We start from the raw sequence: 16,839 nt of genomic DNA on the forward strand, positions 1-16,839 counted from the left end.
ATTTCGGGAAAAGGTTATTAAGATTAGAAAAATGAGTTAGGTAAAGCATTTGGCCACTGATAGTCTAAACTTTTATTCTGTCAACCAGATACTGGTTCTTTTAACTCACGTAACAAATTCTTGTAAATGATTATTGTTCTCAAGGATTATAAATATAAAAATTTGAAGCCATAGTTTTATCAGTGCAATAGTTAAAACTTCCAATATTGCTCCCATCATGTGAGTAACCTGGAGGATATCGTTATGAGTGGCAAGTCTAATTTTCAAGGGAGTTTCTGCTAAATAAGGAAACTACATGTTAGTTCTTTGTTTGGATTTTGTTGTTGTTGTTATTTTTAAAATTGTTTATTTTCCTTTCACTCACTGGACTGTCTTTATCTCAATCAACTTACTTTTTTCTCTCTGCCCTTCCAATTCTCTCCACTATCCTGGTTGAGAGAATGAGTGAGTGAGCAGCTGAGAGGGAGGGCTTACCTCTCAGCTGGGGACAACCCAACCATATAGAAAAAGAAAGTATAAGAACACAGCTAATATGGTTAAAAGCCTTTTATTTCTGTTTTCTGGTGTTATTTCAGTTGTTTCTGTGAATTTGCTTACTGTGCTTTTCTGCACCTGGAGGCTACTGTTGTGTTTATAAAACTTATGTTTTGCCACACATAGATAAATAGAAGTAGAACAAATTAGCTGTAGACATCTGGTCTATTAGAGGTATTGTTATTAGAGCTAAACCAAGTGGGGAAAAAAAAAAAAACCAAAACACTACAGAAAAATTGACAAAAGTTCACATAGGTGTCCTCACACTTCTACATTCAGTGCTAAGCTTATTATGACCCAGTGCTGGTCAGAACTGTACTGTATGTATGCATTTTTACTACAGGAAAGAGACAAGGAAGATAAAAGGTCCATTTGGAAGGTCTTCTTTACTAAGAAGCAGCCAGAAAATTCAGAGAAATCAGAAGAAAGGTCTGAATTTGTGTGTATTGTATTTCTATGCCATAAGCAAGGAAATTAATAGCAACTTTGGAGCGAATATGATTACAAGAAAATTAAGGCAGTAACTACTGTTTCTGTGACAGAAAAGGAGAAGCAAAAAAAAAAAAAAAAAAAAAAAAAAGGCTCATGAAGGAGCCATTTTTCCTGTTCAAACAAAAATAATATTCACCAAGTACGAGTGAAAATTGCATTTAACCAAAGCAGTGTGTAAATATTATTCTAACCATGTGGATAAAAGACTGCATAATCTATAATTACAATTAATATTTTGTTTACAACAGCATTAACCTTTCTGAAATTAAAACTGTTCAGTTAGGGTGAAAAACAAAGCAATGATATTGGGATACTTATATGTAGTCACAAGTTTCAAGGACTTTGTCATATCTCCATGCATTTACACAGTGGCACAAGTCTTTTGTTTCCTAAGGCAGGCTAGATTTAAGAATTCATGAGCTATTTCTTTATATAGGACTACATTCTCAGCAAGTATTCACAGATTTTCAAGGAATAGTCTCTATTAATGGTTTTGTGTGAATGTATAGTAATTTTTACTATAAATCTGCTTAAATCTGCATCAGGTTGGATGAAAACAAGTCACTTACATTTGCTTGCAGATAAATTCATGGGTAGCTAACAAAACCTGTAGCAGCTTATTACCAGTGGACTTATACAGCATCTAAGATAGTATTGCTATTACTATAGTCAGATACTCTGGGAAAAAGTAGTTCAATATGACAAAAAATGGGAAATTTTTAAATTATGTATTTTGCATTGTATTCATATAAATACATTCTGTAAATCTTAATCCTGAAAATATTTTTTGTCAGAAACAGATTTCTATTAAGAGAGCAAGTTTAAAGAAACTTTCTTTGTAACTGAAGTAACAATGAAACAATTTAAAGTAGCTGTTAATTCTTCCTCAGAATGTTAAACAAGAATAAGCTGGAACAAGGAAATTAATAGCAAAGAAACTATCATTTCTAAATTTTATTGGCTTGTTGTTGTTTTGTTTGTTTTGTTTCAGTATTCGTAGTTTAAAAAGAAACAGTTTGGAAATACTGAGATGGTAGAGCTCTACATGTGAGTTATAATTTGATATGTGTCTGCATAGGCTTTATCTGAAAAGTGCCTTTTGCATTGCCAACATTATTACTGTCAGCATTTTCGACAGGGTGTGACACTAAAAGTTGTTTTCTCACCTATAACAATTGAAGCTGTTAAGTGTAAAGAGAACTTTACACATTCAAATTTCTATTCTGAAGAGAAAGATGTGCTGCATTAGCCGACTGTTTTTGATGAGACTGTGCTCTACACGAGTAAATGCCTGACATATGAAAGGATAAATGCTTCCAATAAGCATACTGTGAATATTAATATTTGACTTTTTAACTTAGAATATTATGAACATGTCCAGTTGGATAATATTTAGAAGGCATTCAGATATTTGAGACTGATACTAGCCATTGTTGTTTCCTCCATTTCATTGCTAACTTGTCCTTGAAATGTTCTCTCAAATTAACAACCAGTGTGTACATTATTACTGTGTTATTTACTCTTGCGGGAATTTGAATTTCTATTAAAATGCATGCAACATACATACAATGTGTGAAGCCATGCTTTCCTTTTTTCCTTTAATATTCTTGTCACTGTAGAGTTTACATTAAAAAAAAAAAAGAAAAAATTCTTCACTAAGTTGTCATCTTATGGACTATTAAGACTATTCTGTAAATACTGCTACACACAGTATCCTAAAAGGTATATTATTCCTGCATTCTAAATTCTTTGACAATGTAACTCTAAGTAGTGATCAAAGCATTCCACCCAAAAGGGTAAATAATAATTGCATATAGAAGAAGAAAAGCAAATGAGAATTATGAGATGTATAATATTTAATATTTATTCAAACCCAAAAAAGAGAGAGATGTATATTTTAATATTTTGATTACAAATAAATTAGAAGTATCATTCAGTTTAGATAGTGGAGCAGAGTTAATAGTATTGGACAATGATAATTATTTTTTCAGTGTTACTGAGATATTATCCAGTAATAGGTACTAAAAGTAGGAATGATTCTGTTGTTGAATTGTGAGCTAAATTCTCAGGTAGACTTTTCCATCTGTTACACTTTTATGCTCCGAAGTTTCTAAATGCATGTCTCAATCTTGTTATGTTTCTTGTGGTGTTCTACTGGGACAAATTTGGAGGTGTTTCAACAGGAGATCACAGTGTTATGAAAAGACATTTAATTCTATTTTGTTATCATCAACTCTGTATTTGTGATTTGCGGTCTCTTTTTCAGTGGTTAGCAGAGGTAAGACCTACTCATGGAGCTGAGTTAATGGTTGAAGACAGAAACAGTGCAAAAAGGAATTTTACAGTCAGTTGTATATACAAAACTGTAGATAGGTGAATCACTGTATGTGGTGGTCCTCCATGTTGGATCTCTGTAACATCACGTATTACCATAGCTTGTGTTATATTGTTGTCTGCACTGCTGGTTAGATTGTTCTTGAAGCAAGACTCTATATTATTCTCATATTAATTAAGAAATTTACATCTGCAGTTACAGTATTTCTTGTATCATCATATCAAGGTGTCAGATTACCTGCTTTTTCCTGTATGTGATACTGCCCTTTTCTACCTCCAATACCATCTTTTTAGATGACCTCGTTGATTAACATTACTTTTCATCACTTATGTCAGTTGTTCTAGTTGAAGACAATACCTCTACAGATTTCTTTTTCATATAAAGTAGAAATTTGTACCCAAACACACAAAAAGAAGAACAAAGCGAAATAACGAATCTATTTAAATTTCTTCTTTAAATATGGAAAATGTAGCGGTTTATTATATCAGAAATAAGTGATCTGATACAGTTTCCTGATGAGGGAGAAGAATGAAAAAAAACAAAAGCAAAGCACCTCAGCAGCATGGTGTAGAGTATAAAAAATGTTTCAGAATTAACATTTGAGAATATTTTGAATTTATTGGGTAAAAAAGATTAGATGAAATTTGAGTGATGTTCTGATATGGTCTTTATAAAAAAAAAAAAAAAAGGAATAAATTTTGAATCACTCATGTCAGAGTGCTATGCTAGGAGGAAAGGACTGCTGTGCTTTCAGGATTACACAAGTTGAGAAAAGATATAAGACATGGAATAAGATAACTAAGTTTTATGGTGTGATAGCATAAGTATGGAATGGTGATACATACTGTCAGCCACACAAATTTTTCAATGTATTTCATTACATTTTTCAATGTAATGATCAAAGCCATTACAAAAGACAAATAGGCCTAAATTTAAAGGAACAAAGAGTACTATAAACCAACTAATTTTACAGAAACTGAAAATTTGCTATAAGCAAAGGAAATTACTTGCTAGGATTACTGGTTATACCAATGTTTTGAAACGGTGAGATAAGCCAGTGTTGAATACACGATCAAACACTGGAGTTTGGGTTTAAGAGCTGCTACTAGGTCCAGTGCATATCCATGATATCAATTAATGGTAATTAAATACACTTGGATCACAACCAAGTATTTGTGTAACTTACTAAGATCTTGAGAAGGATTTTTCTGTATTTAGAAGTGGATTGTTATCTTTGGGTTTATAGCTCCTAGAAGAATTAATTGTTAAAAAAAAAGTGTCTACTTAATGTAAGTACTTATATCAGAAATAGGTTCTCAGAACAGGAGAAGGTAAGTTTTGAATGCTCTACTTGCTTGGAGCTGTTGACTGCTTACTAATTACTAAAATATATAGCCCTGGTCAAGTATGATGAAAATTCAGGACTGTGGTTGATGAAATAATAGTAGGAGTTAAAAATAATAGCTACAAGGCAGGAGTGAGGAGGAAGAAAAGGGTGTTTTAAACATTAATGACAATCACTTTCAACAAGAAACCTGATACAAAAGACATGACTATGCTTCAGAGTTTGCCACTGCAAGGTCTGTGGATGGCTGCACTTGACATGTTGGGTAAAGGCAGCTGCAGGACATGTAATGAAAGGTTGCAAGGGCACAAGTGAACAGCATGCTACAGAGCTGAAAGAGGAAGGCCCTCAATATTACAGAGCTTAAAGCATTTGATGTGTCAGGGAATATAGTAGAAATTTTCTGGGACAGAAAATTCTACAAATTTAATGATATTACCACGTTTTGCTCACTTATCTATCTCACTGGTTTGGTTTTTCCAAATTATCAAAAAAACCTTGGGAAATTCTGGGATCGTACGAGCTGCTTCAGATTTTGTAAAATATGAGTGAGTAATTCAGTACATATTTCATATTTTGAGCCAATCCTGCTTTATCACAGTCACTTATGCACGCAAAGTGCCACTGTATGGTACGTTAGCAGTAACGGGACTTACATGGGACAAGTTAGAGATTCTAGTTATCTGGTAGAGAAGAAGATATGGGCAGAAATCTGAGATTCCTATCTTGTTAACTTGCATTTTTTAATAGTCATTTAAAAAGTCAATAACTATTAAGATACCTAGTTCCAACGTACTGCCATGGGCAGGGTTGCCAAAAGGTTCCCGTATTCATTGAAAGGTTTGGGTTGGAAATGACCTTTAAGATCATCTAGTTCCAACTCCCATAATATAGGCAGGAATACTGCCCACTAGACCAGGTTGCTCAAAGCCTTGTCCAGCCTGGCCTTGAATGCTTACACGGTGGGAACATCCACAGCCGCACTGGGTAACCTGCTTCAGTGTCTTTTCACCCTCAAAGTAAAGATTCTTTTCTTAATATCTAGCCTAAACCTGCCCATCTACTTTTAAAATAAAATAAATTCAAAAGTGTATTAAGTTTTGTTATCACTAGATCAGTTTGATGTTAACAAAATTATGAATTTGAGTCACCATTAGCTGTATACTAAACTTGTATTAATCCTTTTGAGTACCAGTAAAGACAGTCAATGTATTGCAGTTCTCTTGGCACAATTCTAGTTGCAGTATTTTTTTCTATTACAAAGTAAATGCATTTGTCAGTGTATTTGTCAACAAAACACAGAATCTAACAATAATTATACTGCAATCCGAACGCCATCAGAAATCAAGGTGTGGGGAAAAAAAGCAAATAATAGTTAAGGGAATTTTAAGAAAAAAAGACAAGCTTTTTTTTTTTTGTTGTTTTACATGAGCAGAGCAAGTCTGCTTCCATCTTCAGTTCTTTATTCCCCCTTTAAACCTTGTTGTTAATACTTGAATACTTCATATTTTGCTGATGCAGGATTTATGGAGGCTCAGGAAGGTTAGCTTGAAAATATTTAACCTTTCTAAGCAGATTCAGAATGTGCAGTCTGATGCAATTTATATTTATTAGTAATTTTAAAAGGAAACTGTTTCCAAATTCTTGTAGCCAGTGGCTCATCTTGATTACCAGATTTTCATTTGCTGTTCAAGAACAAAAGAGAACATACCAGTCAGACACAAACTGCAAAGGTCACTATGTGCTGGTACCATATAAAGATTAGAAAACACATGTAAGTTTCTGACATGTATGAAAATTTATGGACCAGGCTCATAGAAAACATGAAGACAGACTGGCTTTGTCCACTTCCACTGGGATAGACATCAGGTTACACTGGCCCAGACCCATGCACAGCTTCATGAGCATACACACATTCACAGATCCCTCATGTACTGGCAGAGTCCTGCTATCCTCCCAGCATTCCTTCAATTTTGTCAGTGTTAAATATTCTAGTCTTTCAGTTGAGATGTTTGATTTTACACGTTCAACGTGTTTTGATGGGATTTCACCATGTTTTTGAGTTCAATTTATTTTTGAATACTGGAAATTTTACTGAAGTTTTACTGAAGGTAAATAAATTAAAAAAAGAGTATTAACAAAAGAATAGTAAGGGGTTACAAAACCAAAAATTTGAAGGTTAGAAAAAAGTGTGACTGACATACTGACATTAATTTGTGAACCCGTTCATGTGCATACCTTCTGTTTTACTTAAGACACAACATTTACTGAGAGGATTCCTTGTTCCATTAATTTTACACAACCTACTTTTCAGAATGTAAATCTCAGTTGATAGAGGAAAATATATCATGTCATGATGTGACAGCGTGAGAGAGGTGATGTTACTATAGATCCATGCCCCCGGCTCCAATCTGTAGCAAGGCTGAAAATGTATTCCCATTATGCATTCCCAGTAAATACAGAGAGCACATGCAAACTACATGTATACACATACATATATGGCTAGCCACACAAATAAGAGACAGAGACATGGAGCATTCACAATCACAGATAGCAAAGGCTATCCTGTTAGTAAAAATATGTACCTATGTGCAGTGCCAATCATTGCAGCCGTTGCCTGCTCTAGCTGATGGTGCAGACCATCTCACATTTGTACACACATGTACATACAGACATATCCAGGAGTTAACTGATCCCATACAAAGGATATCTTGCATGTGCACTTACCCTTAGAGAAATATAGATGCCTTCTCACCCAGTGCTGGCCCTCAGAAATCCATTCACTCCCTTGCACCCAGGCCACTCTAATTATTCAATGTCTAGGCGTGATCTTTGCTAGTGGTTGCATACATGCTTTCATACCCATGGTCACTCAAGTTGCTGTACTCCAGTTTCTATGCACACACATACACACACACGCATCAAGAAAAAAAGACCTTTACCCTTAATTGAATGTGGAGTTTAGTAAAAAGATAGGACATACCAAAGTGATCAGGTGCAGGGCATGACCAGTGAAGCTACTGACCAACTCTCTCTGAGTCCACATCAGTGGATAGTTATGCTTCCTAAGCTGCTTCCTAAGCTGCTTCCTCCCCACATCACCTGAACTTTCCTCTTTTTCTACTTTTGCTTCATCCCTTCAATATCTTGTAATACATCATGTGTAACCCTATTTTTTTTTTTTAAAAAAAAGGCAAACAAACAAAAAAAATTTCCCCTGCATTCCATAAGATTTCCTACCTCCTGGGCAACAACTCTCCTGAGTCTACAATGTGATCTGTAGAGTTGTTATCATTTTCTTAATCTTTATTGGTTTTCTGTCTGGACAACAGGGCTAATGACTCTCTTGGAAGGGACTGAGACGGAGCGTTTTTTCCTCTGGGTCTTTAAATTTGGATTCTTATCTCTCGTAATGCCATGTGCTTCTATGTCTTTAGGGAGATGGGCCCTTGGTGGGCTGAAGGCTCTCCTGTGATGTGCATTCCAGCCACCAAGCAGCGTTATTTGCTCCCCTCCCTTGTTCCACTATTGTCTGTCTGGGCTCCTTTGTGGGTGTGCAGATTAGCCTTTACCACCTTAAAACAGTGAGGTAAGAGAGGGATGTGTGTAGGACTCCTTCAATTGTCACTAAGATTGAAATACATCAAGTAAATGAGGCAGAGACTTGCAGGAAGGAGGATGGAGTCATGGTGAAGCCAACAGAGAAGTTTCCAGGGCAGTGATCTGGATCCAGATCTCTGCTTCAACATCCCCATGTAATTCTGGGTGAGTCATTTAAAAAACATTTTTACAGGTGGACAGTAATTGTGTATTCTTTATTTTCCAGGTGACTGACTTTGTTCCCTATGGTATGATTTACAGAACAACTAGGCACTTGTAACTGCATCATTAGCAATTTAGAGCAGCGCTTGAATTTATTAAGTGTAATATATTGTTATCTAAAAATGAGGCTTAGGTTATGTGAAATTTGACACATAAATTTACTGGCTCTTTTTTACCTTATTGTCCCTGCATCTTGGTTCTCAACCTGTGTTTCCTATATGATAATAGAGTGTAACTAATGGCAATACCCTTCTTTACATAGTGGTGCTACAGGAATTGGTTTGTTCGGGAGGAAGCTTCCAGTTATTGTTCATGATACTATTTGAAATTTCCTGTATCACTGATATCAAAGCAAAACATTTTGTGATATGATGAAATAGAATAAGAGCATTCTTCACATATCCTTCCTCATGCTTTATTTCTTAATACAGCAAATGCTATTTAAGTTGTATTTGAGGGATTCCCCTTTCTAAAGATGCCGTGAAAGTCGATTTTTTTTCCTCAAGAGCTGGTTATGGTCTGTCTCATTTTACACAACACTTCTGTTCTAGTGAGGTTCTCTATTAAGAGGAGGGAAACAAATTTTTTTCAAGTACACTTTTCACTCTGTACCAGGTATGAATGGCAGTGGCAGTGCCAGGAGGGGAAAGTGGGAAAGAATTGAGAAAGCCCAGACCAAACTACACTGAGTGGTTCTATGCTGTCAGTGCATTAAAATAGCAAAATGTAGAAGACTGACAGATGCATCAAGTCACTATGTTAAAAATTTGTCATCATAATGCTATTATGTTGATATGCCACATATCAGTAGATGGAAGTTAGTGAACAATTATTTTGTACTCAGAGAAGGTTTGGAGTACTGCAGAAAAATGCTGTTTGTGGGAAAAAAATAAATAACTGTCTGCTCCATAAGCACCATGTTTTCCATGTGCTAGGAAAGCATTTACAGAAGTGTATGTTTCAATGCATATGTACGACAATAAGATTAATCCTATATATTCTTTCTTTTGATTATTTAACTTTACCAACTTAATAATTTTAATGAAATTTTTCCTAGTGCTTAGTAAGCAAAAGTTCACAAGATTCTTGTAAAGAATTACTATTGAATTTATCTTTATCTGCAGTTGTAAAGATATCAGCTTTTAGTATGAGACGAAAGTGAAGAAAATTGTCTATGGTAGTTAACACTAATATAAGAATGCGAATAAGCTGAATGGAATATGTGGTTGATTTCTATGTATTTTAGAGGTAACTATGAGTAATACGCAATAATAAGAAAAAATATACAGGGTAATACAATAAGTTTAAAATTATGTATGTGTTGTAATTGTATTTAAGCATTCTCTTGTATGCAATCAACGTAGAATGTGATCTCATTATTCTGCTCAAGCTGTATCACTAAATAATTTAGTTAAAACTGAAATCACTTACTATGGTTAGTATTAGATACTGGAAGCATTAGGATTCATTCATAAACTTAAAAATGCTCTTTTATTGGCATTCTATCCTTCATTTTTCCAACATATCAAAAAATGCCTGTATTTTTTCTGTTTAGACTGTGTTTCCCAGGAATGAGATAAATGAAATCTTGGTCAGAAACAGACCTTGAGAAATATCAGCAAAATTATTTGATTGTGTAATACTAGAAAATGCTAGAAAATACTAGAAAATAGTATTTAAAGAGGATAAATGAAACAGGTATCTAACATACTGTAAATATATTTTACTGTTGTTGTATTGATGCCATAAAATATATAGTATTGAGTGATCTCTTAGCATTGTGAGGAAAAGTGAAAAGACTCAAAGGGATGTCTTAGTGTAGTAAATCAGGCTTACACATGGTGCTATATTAAGTTTTTTTGTGTCATTTGAGTCTTTTATTGTCTGTTTCTACACAAGACATACGGTTAAGACACATATCAGGCAGCCATAGATTGCCAGGACTGAAAACTTCTTAGGAAATATATGTATTTTTTTCAGAGTTCTACTCAGCACCATAAGATGAATTTATGAACAATCTTGATATAGGTGTGCTAGGTTCTATTTTTTCAATTCTATTTAATGTATGTGAGTCTTTTATAACAAAGTCTTACCTCTGGCTTTTCTGTGCATCACTGTATTTTCTCCTACAATTCTTCATTTTCTCCTTCATGCTCTGTTAATCTCATCCCAGTTCTATTTTGGTAGTTGTGTACCCGTTATATGTCATACTCATGTACTATTTAATGTAAAGTCTACACATCAAAACTTTTGTTTCACTGCTCACCCATTTAATTTATAATCTTTCAGTAGCAATACATAGATAACGTTAATGCAAGCTTTTCAGCACTTATGCACTGTTGTGCCTGCAATAAAATAACTGAAATTACATTAAATCATAACCAAAACATCTGAATATCATCTTATACTTAGGTCATGTTGTCTAGGAACAAGGATGACCTTCTCTGCAGGGAAAAAAAAAATATCTGGTGATCATGAGGATTTCAGCTGTTCATCTTTATTTGCTTTCATTGAAAGAGACTAATTTTAATCTTTACAGCATACTTTGATAAAAATTAAGCTTCTAAAGTCAAATGCTTCAGTTACAAATATATTTTTAATGATTTATAACTCCTCTGATGGTTGTTTTATATTGAGAGAGATAAAACATTTGTCATCTACTTTCAATGAACTATTCCTATTTCGTGATTTAAAAAAAAAAAAAAAGGGAAAAGCAAATACAATCCAGATGTCAGGTGCAACAGCCACAACTATTTTGTCACATCCCTAACTGCTTTTACAGTAGACTGCCAGGTATATGCCTCTGTTTAACCTTTTTCTGATAACCTTTCCTATTTGGACAAAATTAGTGTAATGTAAGTGGATACACAGGGAAAGTTTTAAGAAGGGTGTGCTCCTTGCAATTAAGCCCATTTTGCCGCTCACCATATTGGTGTCATGAAAAGCGTGCGAAACTGGCCGGGGCTGTCGGAACACTTTCACAAGGAGACTTCAGTCAGGGTCGCCGAATCAAAGGCGACAATATGTTCACACAGTTAGTGCTCAAACTTGCTCTGAGCTTACCCCTATGCCTGTGTTGTAATAAAAGCTTTGCTGTCACAGCTGGCTGGAAAAGCTTGGATACCTGAATCCAGATATACTAATTGCAATGATGCAACAGGATGATCAGGAGAAATACTGGATGAAAACTTAAGGGAAAAAGAACAAACAGATTGCAGCATTTCTTCTGCCCCACTCTGTGGACCATCTCTATTTTAAAACATCATGCCTATTTTCTATATTGCCTCTGCAGAGAAAATGCATAAACAACTAAAAAGACCTGCATTGCTAAGATGACAAATTAAAAACCTCTGCCTCTATACAATTCTCAAGAAAGTCAGTACATTAAGAGAAACATTAGAAATATTTGGTTGCTATATTTTTAGTATGTATTATCAGCTGATGTGGAAAATAAGTTTCTTCAGGGACAAAAGTGTCAAGTAAAAATAATAATACATTTAGAATCATCTGTGAAAGTATAAAAGCCTGAAAATTTCAGAATATTTTCCTTTGTTCTAAGCAAAGGCTTAAATATATAATGCTTGAAATTTCATCTTTTTTGTTTTCGTTATAGGTTAATGCAAATGAGAAAAATGGTGACATACCCTGCAACCACAGAACTATGAATTTAGATGAGTCGTTATTGGAAATAATTCATGCTAAGTCAGTGAACTATGGTAAGATTTCTAGGAATGTAGTGATGCTATATTAAGTTGGTTACAAATATGAGCAACTAACAGTGTTTTTCTCTATACATTTCTATTTGTGTCCCTGTGAATTTAACTCACAATACTAAATTGTACATAAATACAATTTAACTTAATTTTGGTGTAGGAACTTCAGTGGGGAAAAAAAATCCAGAACACCCCTCTGAGCACTCAAAAATATACTATATATCTGTACTTTGACAGTATATATTTTTTAAAAATATATATGTGATAATCCCTTTCATGATTTGGTTTCATGTGGAAAAAGAAAATCTCTATCTGAAATCCCCAAAATGGGAATGAAAGAAACTGAAAAGAAGGAAAATTGATTTATCTGTTCTTTCGTTCTAAAAGGTTCCATGAAAGAGAGAAATGCAATAAAACATCATACATGCATTCCTAATTCTAAGTAAGTGAACTCTAAGTTGCACTACTTGGCAAGGCTAGTATCAGTTTGGACACAGAAATCCCTTTCTTTTATGTAATGTCTCTGTCCTACAGGAAAGAGAGATCAGCTTCATTAAAGCTTGTCCCATAGCTCTGTGAAGCTGCTGACTAAAACTGAGTGAAGAAAGATGTCTAATGTCTTAATTTGATGATAATGAAGTTTTGTTTGAGGAAGTGGTAAGGTAGAGTTGTAGAAAATCTACTCTGTTTCTGAAAATGGAATTATTCCACTCCCAGTTATTTACTTTCTTAGGGTATGAACACTAGATGTTCAAACTAAAGACTGAACAGTATGACAAAGTATATATGAAGAGAAATCATGAAATACCAATTTGTTCTCACATAGTTTAAAACAGTTTCATTCTTTCCATGATATGTTATCATTTCTTTAATATATGTAATCTTAGTAACCATATTTTAGATCACTACATTTGCCTTTGTCTTGCCTCAACAGTATCTCTAGCTTGTCTACGGTTGCAGTTCAAACCTGGCAGGTGGCTAAGTCTCCCACCGCCATTTGCATTTGTCTCCAAGCAGTAGCAGGCTGCGTGACAAGTTTCACTTGTTTACAAACTTTATTCTGCCTGATGCCATATGGTATATGGGATATTCCTTTGGTCGGTTTAGGTCAACTGTGCTGGTTCTGTCCCCTCACAGTTCCTGGAGCCCCCCCCACCTCTTATTCCTCCACTTCAGCCCTCTCCCCCACCACTGACAGGGCAGTATGAGAAGCTGAGAAACTAAAATGTCCTTGGCTCTATACACCCCTACTCAGCAAAAACTAGAACAGTGATGTGTTATTTGTTTTTCTCCAAAAATCAAAACATACCAGCTGAAGCCAGAGCAGTTCACTCCCAACTTTTTTTTGCACCCTCAGCCCATTCACTGATGGGGCATCACGAGAAGCAGGATTGGCTGTGAGACTGTGTCAGCATGGTTCAGCAGTAGCTAAAACACTGGATATGTTATCGACACTAGTCTGATTGCTAACCCAAAACATAGTATCATACCAGCTACTATGAAGAAAATGAACTTTATCTCAGCCAAAGATATCTCAGCCAAATTGCAAAAAACTGCAATTCTAAACAGTGCAGTTCAGATTTCTATTCCAGCATGTTTTTGTTACCTTCAAATACTTAGAACACAGTTCTTCTTATCATGTGTACATATGTATATATAAGTGTATATGAGTATATAAATGTAGGCAACACTCTGAGAGTGATGATTCTCCCCCTTCTACTTCACTCTTGTGAAATCCCATCTGGTGATCTGGATCCGGTTCTGGGTCTACCAGCACAAGAAAGATACTGTTCCAAACATCCTGTCTTCTGCAAACTTTTCTATCCTTTTCTTCCTCATCTTACAGCTCTTTGTAATATTACATCATTGTCAGAAATGTTTATTAGCTATTCATATAAATTAATGCCTTTATTAAGAGTTTATTGATAAGTTGTTGACAATGAATTTCAAGTAATGTCATAAAAATATTGTGTGATAATATTTACTTCAGTAAAAACTTGGCAACGAATATTGTTTGCCTTTGAAAATCATGTTTTATATTTGTTGTTTCATAATACTAAACCTTCAGCTCAGACAGGCACTTGAAAATGATTGTTGTTGAACAAAACAAAAAAGAAAATGTAGAGAGTGATGATTCATAGTTCAGTAAGTTGGCCTTAAGAGGATTGTTTCAGGGTGACCTCTGATTTTTCACACACAATTAACTAGCAAACAGAAAAAGTAATGAAAGAATTTACAGGAATTCTAACATGTAAGCCCATTATTTTCCTTTCTACAGTCACAAGATCATTATTATTTGGAAAACAATGCATATCAGAAAACAAGTAGGCACTTTTTGATCATAAACATTTTTAAATGCATTATTCAATTTATTTCTCCCTTCAATATCCTCAGCCAAAACCACTTATTTATACCATTCTACTATGAAACTATATATTTCCTAAGCAAATCTCTAGCTATTATGCACAGAAACTCATATGTAACTAAGTAATTATGCTAAATAGTATAGAGGATTTTATTACAAATTGTATTTAATTCATTGCCTCTGCCTATTATACACTTCAGATCAATAGACATATATATATTTTTTTCAGACACTTGCTTATGTGATTAAACATCATCTTTTGTCTTAAACTCTTTCCTTGATGGTGTGACTATTCTGGAATTTAATATATATAGCTTAACTTTTACTTCATTAACTTTTATGGAGCAGTAACATCAAGGATTGTCTCCTATGTACTTTTGTCTCAAGAAGTGCACTTAAAGCTGCAATAAACAGGCAACTAAAATTTGTCCTACTTTGGGAGAGTTAGTAATTATCAGTATGAATGCTTTGCTATCAGTGGGATGCACTCTTTAGTTTTAGAACTCTATAGCTTATTTTATTGTTAAGTGAATGTTCAAGAGAAGCTCAATGCAAACTTCCCTTCTACTTTTGTGTGACTAGAGTCACTAATTTATATTACAATAAACATCTTTATTTCCCTGAGTGTTTTCATTGACTTAGCATACCAGAAGTGTTTTTAAATAAAAGAAAATATATAGTTTTTCTTTATATATATATATATTTATATATATATTTATATATACATTGTGTACACATACATATAATGATACATATGTATGTATTTATGTCAGTGTGTTTACTGTTAGGGAATAAGCTATGAGTATTTAGTGATTCAGAATGATAGTGGTATTATAATCTGAAAAGTTTCTGCAGTGCACGTGATATGTTTAGTTTGACATAGAAATTATATGCTTATCCATACTAGGGTTGGAAGATTGAAATATCCAGGAACCAACTGTGGAAGCTGATGATAAATAACACTAAATAAGAAGAATTTCAAAACTATCATGAAAGAAGTGCCATCCAGAGTACTGGAAATGGAGAGAAAGATAATTGGATCCTCTTTGCATTTCAAAGTAGTGCTCAGAAAGGACAAAGCAATAGCAGAAAAATTAATTTAATTCTTTGTATTAATAGATATTGTGCAGAAGCTAAGGAAGATTCCTGCATTAAAATCTTTGCAAGAAAAAAGGACAAATGTTTCACAACATTCATAACATGAATAAGAGAGCTCAGTGAATGGAGTTAAAAAGAAGGTTAAAACAATCTTTTTTCTTTTTAATTAGCTTGTCTTTCTTTTAACAGATTCACCCCTAACATTTCAGAACATTAGGATTATTCTACAAAATGCTCAGTTTCCGATATAAAGAGTTAAGCTTTTCACTTAAGAATTTTACATATTTTTTACGTTTACACGTTTTTACACATACTTAACCTTCTGTATTGCAGGACACAAAAGGGTCTGTCTTGATTTATTGTGTATATTATTAAAGAAAATAATTTTAAAAGTTACTCAATGCCTATCATATTAAGTCAGTAATAACCCTGTCAAATCATAGTAAGAATGGCCAAATGTCTTGTCAATTTGATCTGTAACAAGTGTGCTGACATCGTTTTTATAATTATCCTATTTATTAATTTCCATATATCCCTCTATGCATTTTTCAGGTTCACAGCAGATCCTTCCTCAACTTCTAGTCAAAAAGTGAGATTAAACAATTAAAATATATATGTTTTCCCTTAAATTTTCAGTGCTGCCATGGTATACTTTTATTTTTATTTGTTTATTTTCCTTTTTTTTTTTTTTCCCTAAATAAAAAGTTCTCTGTAAGGAGTCAGGGAAAGATGGTAGGTTCCCAACACCCACTAGAAGTTATTCTTCTGCAAACATGTAAGGCAATAAAGGTGTGTTTCAGATTCTCTTACAAGTAAGAGTTATTTTCATGTTTGGAGTGGAATTGCATTATTTATCATTAGCGGATAACAAGGTAGATGTAGTGCTTGTGCTGCCTTGCACCATGTAATTACAAGTGCTCTTGGTTATTGCTGTGTTACAAAAATCTGAGGCTGTGTGTTCAGTTTTGAGATTTAAGCTAACGAATACTGTACATTTCTTATGATTAAAAAAAAATGGAAAAGGAAATCATGCAAGTGACAAATGCATCAGACTTGAATGTGATTTTTCAGAAGTTTCCTACAATATGTATTTTAGTACAGTTGTTTTGTATATCATTGCGTTACATTTTGTATA

The sequence above is a fragment of the Lagopus leucura genome, unplaced genomic scaffold (assembly GCF_019238085.1).
Source record: "Lagopus leucura isolate 7727_CA_CO unplaced genomic scaffold, USGS_WTPT01 Super-Scaffold_100004, whole genome shotgun sequence".
NCBI classification, from domain to species: Eukaryota; Metazoa; Chordata; class Aves; order Galliformes; family Phasianidae; genus Lagopus; species Lagopus leucura.